Here is an 8,428-nt window from a genome sequence, read left to right as displayed (position 1 = left end):
CAAGCTAACAAAATGAATTTCAATAGGGACAAATGTAAGGTTCTGCACTTAGACAGGAAGAGCCAGATGCACAAATATAGGATGGGGGACACCTGGCTTACAAGCAGTACATGTGAAAAGGATCTAGGAGTCTTGGTGGACCATAAGCTTAACGTGTGGTGCAGCAAAAGAAAGCTAATGCTCTTCTAGGCTGCATCAACAGAAGTAGTGTCCAGATCAAGGGAAGTAATAGTACCATTCTATTCTGCCTTGGTCAGACCACACCTGGAATACTGTGTCCAATTCTGGGTATCACAATTTAAGAAGGATGTTGACAAGCTGGAACATGTGCAGAGGAGGGCAACCAAGATGATCAAGAGTCTAGAAACTAATCCTTATGAGGAGCGCTTGAAGGAGCTGGATATGCTTAGCCTGGAAAAGAGGAGACTGAGAGGAGATATGACAGCCATCTTCAAATATCTTAAGGGCTGTTACATGGAAGATGGAGCAAGCTTGTTTTCTCCGGCTCTGGAGGGTAGGACTCGAGGCAATGGCCCCAAGTTACAAAAAAGAAGATTCCGACTAAAGATCAGGAAGAACTTTCTGACAGTAAGAACTGCTTGACAGAGAGGAACTACCTCAGAAGATGGTGGACTCTCCTTTCTTTGAGTTTTTTTAAGCAGAGTTTGGATGACCATCTGTCATGGATGTGTTAGTGAAGATTTCTGCGCTGCAAGTTGGGCTAGATGACCCAAAAACACAAGGTCCAAGGTTTTGCCAGCCCTTCAACCAGTTCTGATTACTGCAGTCTTCTCTTACACAAAGAATCTTTTCCAGGTGCTTTTTCAGAGCATGTCCCAACCACATTTTAGCCTTTTCAAAGTGGTCCCATATTGGAACAATATATGGCAGGCTTCCTCAGCCCTCCAGATGTTTTGAGACTACAATTCCCATCGTCCCTGACCACTGGTCCTGCTAGCTAGGGATCATGGGAGTTGTAGGCCAAAAACATCTGGAGGGCCAACGTTGAGGAAGCCTGATATATGGTCTATAGAGGGGGGAATCTTTTCTGCTGGTGATTTAGGGCATTATCTTGGACCAGTCACGAAACATAGATCCTATTCTGTAAAAATTTCAAGCAGTAACCTACTTTGCAGGACCGTTGTGAAGATGAAACACAAAAAAACCTTTGTACATATTAAAACTGCTAGCTTTTTCTTGCGTCTCTGATGGTTTCAGTCACAGTTTTATATTTCTGTATATCTTGAAAGTCAACACTACTTGTTCTCTCTTAATTCTTATGACTGTACTCTCCACTTACCTGTTTGTAGCTCATCACAAATATCCATATAACCAGCTATATTATTTCCCCTTGTGAATGTGATATCCCATGCCAGCCTTGGTTTTCTTTGGTTTGGTTTTTATGTGTTAGTCTCATGGTGTTCTATTTTGTCATCGGGGTTATATGGTTAAGTTCAATAAAAATAAAAATAAAGAATTTCCCCAATGAACAAGTGCAAGAATTGCTGAGTTTGGCCATAAATGTGTGAATTTTAAAGGAGTTGTATTTTGCTACAAAAGAAGAGGTCGTTCATGAGGACTGTGATATGAAGAAAAACATTAAAGCTATATGGAAGAAATGAATGGAGATGCAGCATTGTAAAATAGAACAGATTGTGATCAAGGAGAGATCATCCCATGTAGATCATTCAGTCCCCCCCCCCCCTTTTTGTATAGTTGTTTGGTATAATACAGTGCACAACTTCCAAAACTGAATATCTTACAGATTAACTTTGTAATAAAGTGGTACCCCAGGTTAAGTACTTAATTCGTTCTGGAGGTCCGTACTTAACCTGAAACTGTTCTTAACCTGAAGCACCACTTTAGCTAATGAGGCCTCCTGCTGCCACCGCGCCGCCGCCGCACGATTTCTGTTCTCATCCTGAATCAAAGTTCTTAACCCGAGGTAATATTTCTGGGTTGGCGGAGTCTGTAACCTGAAGCGTATGTAACCTGAAGCGTATGTAACCCAAGGTACCACTGTACAAGAATACGCTGTTCTTTTCCATGTATAAGACTAGGTTTTATTCTTTAAAAATTATGCTTAAAAGTGGGGGTCGTAGTATACATGGATAGTACACAGGGTGGACATTTGATTGGTTGCTGCCATGGCTGTCGGTGGCTATTGTGTGTGTTATTGGTTGCTGTGTCAAGGGCTGCTGTTGATTTGCTGATGTTGCGGCAATTGGGTGAGGGGACATATGAGAGGCGGATTTTGTGCTGTGTGCCACTGAGCGATTTTTGGCAATCCCCCTTTAAAAAGCTCAATAGGGGGCATATTATACATGGGGGCATCTTATACACAGAAAAGTATGGTATTTTTACTCTAGGGTTGGTGCGATTATAATGAACAGCATGCATCAACACAGACAAATGGGCACTTTTGCACAGAGACATAGGGAACCCACACAATCCACAACGGATTTCAGTTACTGCCCCGTCGATATGGAGAATTACAGTACCAACTGATAGCAGACAATGTGAAGACTGAAGAAGTTTCGTGCATCACATGACCAGTATGCATACTCCCGAAGTCGGGGATCCAAACAGTGACCAGACCATATACACATGCGCCAATTTTTGTTGTTAACTTGTGCACATTCTTCAACATCACATGGAAACTCTGCATTTTATCATTAGTTATTGTGTTTATTTGTGTCCCAGTATGTTTCCGAGCACAATTCAAAGTGTTGGTGCTGACCTTTAAAGCCCTAAATAGCCTCAGCCCAGTATGCCTGAAGGAGCATCTCCATCCCCATCGTTCTGCCTGGACACTGAGGTCCAGCACTGAGGGCCTTCTGGTGGTTCCCTCACTGCAAGAAGTCAAGTTACAGGGAACCAGGCAGAGGGCCTTCTCTGTAGTGGCACCTGCACTGTGGAACGCCCTCCCACCAGATGTCAAAGAGAACAACAACTACCAGACTTTTAGAAGACATCTAAAGGCAGCCCTGTTTAGGGAATCTTTTAATGTTTGATGTATTACATTATTTTAATGTTTTTGGAAGCCGCCCAGAGTGGCTGGGGAAACCCAGCCAGATGGGCGGGGTATAAATAATAAAATTATTATTATTATTATTATTATTATTATTATTATTATTATTATTATTGAACCACTGTGCAACAGAGTCCTCTGAGCAAATCACAAATAATATATCGGTTTAGCAAAATTATAGAATGCAATCAAACAAGCACTGAATGCCAATGACCAAGGCAGCTTCGTGACCAGGAAGTGTGCAAAATTCTCCGTTTGTGCTGTCAGTTTGTGTGCGTTCTCTGTTCCTTCAATAGAACGCACACCACTATTAGTGTCCTTTTACCATTGATTGCAATGCGTGCATGAATGTGCATGCGTCCAGGAGAATCCCTGCCTTAGCTCGCCCTGAATTAGATCACACCATTTCCTTTCTTTCGACCCACTGCTCTTTGAAACGAAAAGGCCTATGCTAATAGAAAGGACCTCGCTTGGCCAGGCCTGAAGGTGCTGACCTTTGCTTGCCTGTGCCCTGGGAGGCAAAGGGTGGGGTGAAATCAGGCTGTCTATGGATAAAGGCAGCTCATTAGATCATCACCTCTGAGATGCTGCATTGAAAGTGCAGTAGGCTGTATCGAGGACTTCCTAATGCCAGTCTCCTTAAGGCAGAAGCCATTTGTATCCTGTGACAGTGGGGCAATCTCATATAAAAGGTCAGCCTCAAGTAGAGTTACCAAGTGACCAGGAAGTCAGAGGAGGGGGGCGGCATCCTGAGCCCTTAACTGCAGAAATAAGCAGGTGAATCCTTTTTTTCCTAGCAGGAAGAAATAGACACAACCCATTGTTAATACTTGCCTGTTGAAGTCGCAAGTACCATAGGGCCGCAGAAAAATTGGCAATTCTCAAACTGTCATCTGTGCAGCATAAGTCCAGTTCTGCTGGGAAGATTTTTGAACAGTGAAGAATATCTGTATTTGGTCTTGTGATTTTCTGATAGTGGCAGTTTTAACGAGAGGCAGATGATCAAACAGACTAGCAAAACTCTGGGCCTAGGAACCATGGTTTTCATAATATGTCACTGGTTTTGATGAAATGCACCCAAAAAAGTATGGGATTTCTCTTTTGGAATCATAGGAACAAAATCCAAAAACTAATGTACAGGATACTTTTGAAAAAGGAAGCCAGGTGGATTCTGAGGTTGACATCGTGGCCCTTTTAGGCTTTAATAAGACTCTGAGGTGATTACCATAACTTTGAGATACAGCTATTTTGAATTTGGAGTAGTTGGGGTGGTATATTTGGCCCTAGTTGCTTGATTTAGCATAACATAAAGATACAACACATTTAAATGTCGAATCATTATTTCACCAAGCAAGTAATCAGTCTTAACATTCATTTTCAATCTAGTATAATAAGTATTAGAATACTTTTTCTTGATCACTGTGTATTTCGCTTTCTGAAAAAGATCAATGTAGGGTGTTAGTTGCTCATGTGCTCCTTTTAAAGTCAATTATGGTTTTATATACTTTACATCGTATCTATAGACTTATATCATAGGACACTATTCAGCTCTGAAGTTTAATATAGATTCTTAAAACAGTTTGGATTTCCCTGTCAAAGAACCAGCGGGGTCTGAAACATGCTAAATTAGCATGTTTTGTCTACCTGCTGGTTTTTGTTCCTGCTTCCAACTGGTTTTGGTGATGATGATGATGATGATGATGATGATGATGATGATGATGGAAAAACAAGTTTATTAAATGCTAAACCAAGACCCACAGCAATTCTCAAGGAATACAGACACAAACCACTTGAGGACCCCTGCTTTGGTTTGAAGGAACAGGGGCTGGGCAGGGAGCAGGAGATAGCATGTATGGGGACAACCTTTTTCAAATATCTCACATTGGCACACCACAGAAAATGCCCATGTACAGACACATAGGTTTTGGGTGATTTCTTCCACTGTAAGAAAACAGTCAGATATGAAATGGTTATAGCTTTCTCCTCAACCAGCTCCTGGAAATCTTGCGGAATCAATCAGGAAATAACCCTTGCAGGACACCCTGTTCCAGGACTTCAACTGGGTGAATGTACAGAATGGGAGGGAAGTAATCTGACCAGACTGTTGCGATCAGTTCAATAAACCAATAGAGAAAAATCTGGATTCACACAAGCCAGCACCAGATAGATGGCAACAGCATTCCACATTTACACAGCAAGCTTGGAGTGTTGTAATCATTTCACATATATTATCTTGGCTAAACTTATGACAGTCCCATAAATTGGGCCAGTATTGTTGCCTACATATGGGTAACTCGCAACTTACCCGCATTTAACTTGCATGCATTCAGCTTTACATCCTTGGCAATCAAAATTTTAATAGGGGTCAGAAGAGGGGTGGGCATCAGGGGGAAAAGACTTCGGCAACCCCACTCACCATAGACCCCAATGCTTTTTGACACTGTGTGTTAATGGCTTTACGCACTAACCCTGGAAAATAACCCCAGCATAAGTTGAGCGTTGCCTCTATTGCAAGTGAGGACTGAGGGACAGTGACTTATCCACAGCCCTCCTCTTTAAATTCCTGGCATGGGCAATAAATAAAAATAACAAATTGTAAAGTTGGCATGGGCAAAATTCAACCTAAGATCTTCCTGGCCATTGTGCTCTAGATAAACTGATTGTTTGGAAGTAACATAGGTTTTAATTGAGGGCCATGCTGTATCTCAACAACAACAGCTGCGTCTAGTCCACAACTGGATCTTAGTTAGGTTGGGATATTTCATTCCAGTGGACAACTCCACTTCTCTTTGGAACGTATTACGGACAGTGTGGTTCCATGGAGAGCAAGCTGCCTCAAAGCCATTGCTATCTGCAGCTTCTCACAAAGAAAGCCTTGGGAAGACCAAATATAAACCTGCAGTCCAGAAAGTTTTAGGTTATCTCTCTGTAACTCAACATACTTATATGTACCTACCCAACTGAAGTGTTTGGTGATATTATCTACCAGGGCAGAAAAAAGACTAAGATAAAAGTTCAAACTATGTAGAAACATTTAGGCAGTCATTCTACTCCATTGAAACCAAGGGGGAGTTTTGCTGATGACTCCAGCAGTAAAAGGATTTCAGCACTGCAACACACCACCTGTTTATACTCTGAAGCAGGCAGGGCTCAGTGCAAGAGGGACTCTGAACCCTACCTGAGTGCAGAAAGGAGGCCTAATGCTGTTTGCTCAGAAGTAAATTCTACTGAGTTCAGCTTGGCTTAGTCCAGGAAAAGTATGCAGAGGAGGACTCTGCATCTTCCATTATGGGAACAGGGAGGGATATGAAAGTGTTTTCAGATGTTTGCCAGAGTGTGTTTATTGCACTGACCTAAACTGCCTGCTAGATTCTTCCTCCTTCAGTTGAAAAGCTAAAACAGCCAAGAACCTTAAATAAACAGATTTATTGTGGCATTCGCTTTCCTGGACTGCGGTTTCTCCTCCTTTCTGAGTTTCTCCCGAAGCCGCTTGTCAGAGAATCCCAAACCAGCCAAGGATGAAGAATCTTCCGCAGGGAGGGTCTCCTTTTCCGTGGCTGCTTCAAGGGGCGGGGGCTCCGCGGGAAGAGAGAAAGAGGTGGGACTTGGGGTCCCAAATTTGTCCTCTGGTCTCCTTCGCCCACTGCTTGCAGCCGAGATGAAAACCTTTCCTTGGGAAATGCCAATTGTGTACTGTTGGCGGGGGGGGGGTCCTTATTTGGCACGGGAGCCCTCCTTCTGCCTGGCCGATTCCGGGTATTCCTGAAAAGTTTTAAACTATACATTTGCCTACAAAAATAGCATCTTCCGAACGGATGGGAGGGCGCCCACAAAAATCACAATTCTGGATGGGTTGTTTCTTTTTTGACACCCCTCCTCCATTTTTCCTTTCAGCTTCCCATCTCCAGGACACGTCTTTTCTAACATTTCTGACACTCTTAGTAGACAGCTAGATCTCTCTTAAAACCAGAAATTTCCAGGAAAAGTTGGGACAGCCATATATATATTTATATGGCTAGTCTTTTGTGCAATTAATAAATGTCTGAGAGATAGATATACACATTTTAATCTATGTGTAAACATAAAGCATGCATGAATTATATTTCTAATTATTCATATTGCACCCTCCTCAACGCAGGCTGGCAGATTTAAATATATCTATATATCTATATATCTATAGCTATATATATATATATATATATATATATATATATATATTTAAAGTCAGCGAATGGAAAACGAAGAATTAGACTCAGCTAAGTCACCGCATCAAAAATAAAAAAATAAAAAGTTTTCCATATCGCCGACCACACCGAGGTCCAAATCCAGCCGGAATTGCCGAGTAGGTTTTCCTTGTGCGTTGGATTTAGATGGATCTCTGAGCCGATTTGAACTGAATTCCGCTCGAGTGCTTTCCGGATCGAGCTGCAGGAAAGCTCACGAGCCGGTTTACAAGGCTTTGATTTGCTCGATTAATTGGAAGTTTACTGCTTTCAGCAAAAGTTACTACCGAGGAGTTGAGGGAAGTGCTTTCGTGATCTTGGGCAGGTGTTTGCGTGGAGCGCGAGGCCGTGAAGAAATTGGTTGGATGTCAGGAAAACTCTTCAAGCAAACACCCGGGAGTTTAAAAAATATATATACAAATTTCCTTTGTTCCCATACCGGCTTAGAAAGATATTTCCAAAAATATAGTTTTTCGGGCACCTTCCACCGTAAAGAGCTGAAACCTAGTAAATTTTTCATGCTATTCTTAAAGTTTCCGAAGACCTCAGATCCAAGCAGGCTTTCCTATAGCTCAGAACAGTCTCTGCCTGTAGATTTCTCGTTTCCAACAAGTGGGAAACTTTCCCCTAAAGTAAAAAAGAAAGAAAGGAAATTATTTATAGCTCAAACTTCTCGGGTTTAAAATTCATATGTCCTCCTCTCCCTCTCCTTCCCTTAAACTTCAGAAAGAGAGACGTCGGCTGGATTTCTCTTTTGGATTTCTCACAAGTAAACGTGAAATGTCCTCGACGAGCGAGAGAGTCCGCCCCAAAGTGGCGATAAATTAAAAAAACGCGGCCCGAGTTTCTCCTCCGAAGCCAGCTTCCGCTTTCGGAGAGTTAAATTTGTCCCTTTGACAATCAACAGCAACTTTTGCCTTCCTTTTGAAAGCGCAACAAAAAGATTTCACGCCCAACTTGAGCGGAACAAAGAGACCTCGCGCCGCTTTGCTTCGGGACCCCCCTGCCGCCCCGCCCGCCTCCTCCTCCCGTGTTAAACGGAGGGTGAGTCGCTTGTTAGGGGGGATGAGAGGAGAAGACTCAATTTTATACATACTTTCTTATTTGAGGGAAGGGTGTCCCTGAGTTGTAATCAGGAGAGGACTGCGGGCTTGAAAGGAAAAGGAAAATTCGG

Source organism: Podarcis gaigeae (genome assembly GCF_964106915.1).
Source record: "Podarcis gaigeae genome assembly, chromosome: 11".
Lineage (NCBI taxonomy): Eukaryota > Metazoa > Chordata > Lepidosauria > Squamata > Lacertidae > Podarcis > Podarcis gaigeae.
The sequence above is the reverse complement of the archived record's forward strand: the minus strand, read 5'-3'. Positions refer to the sequence as shown.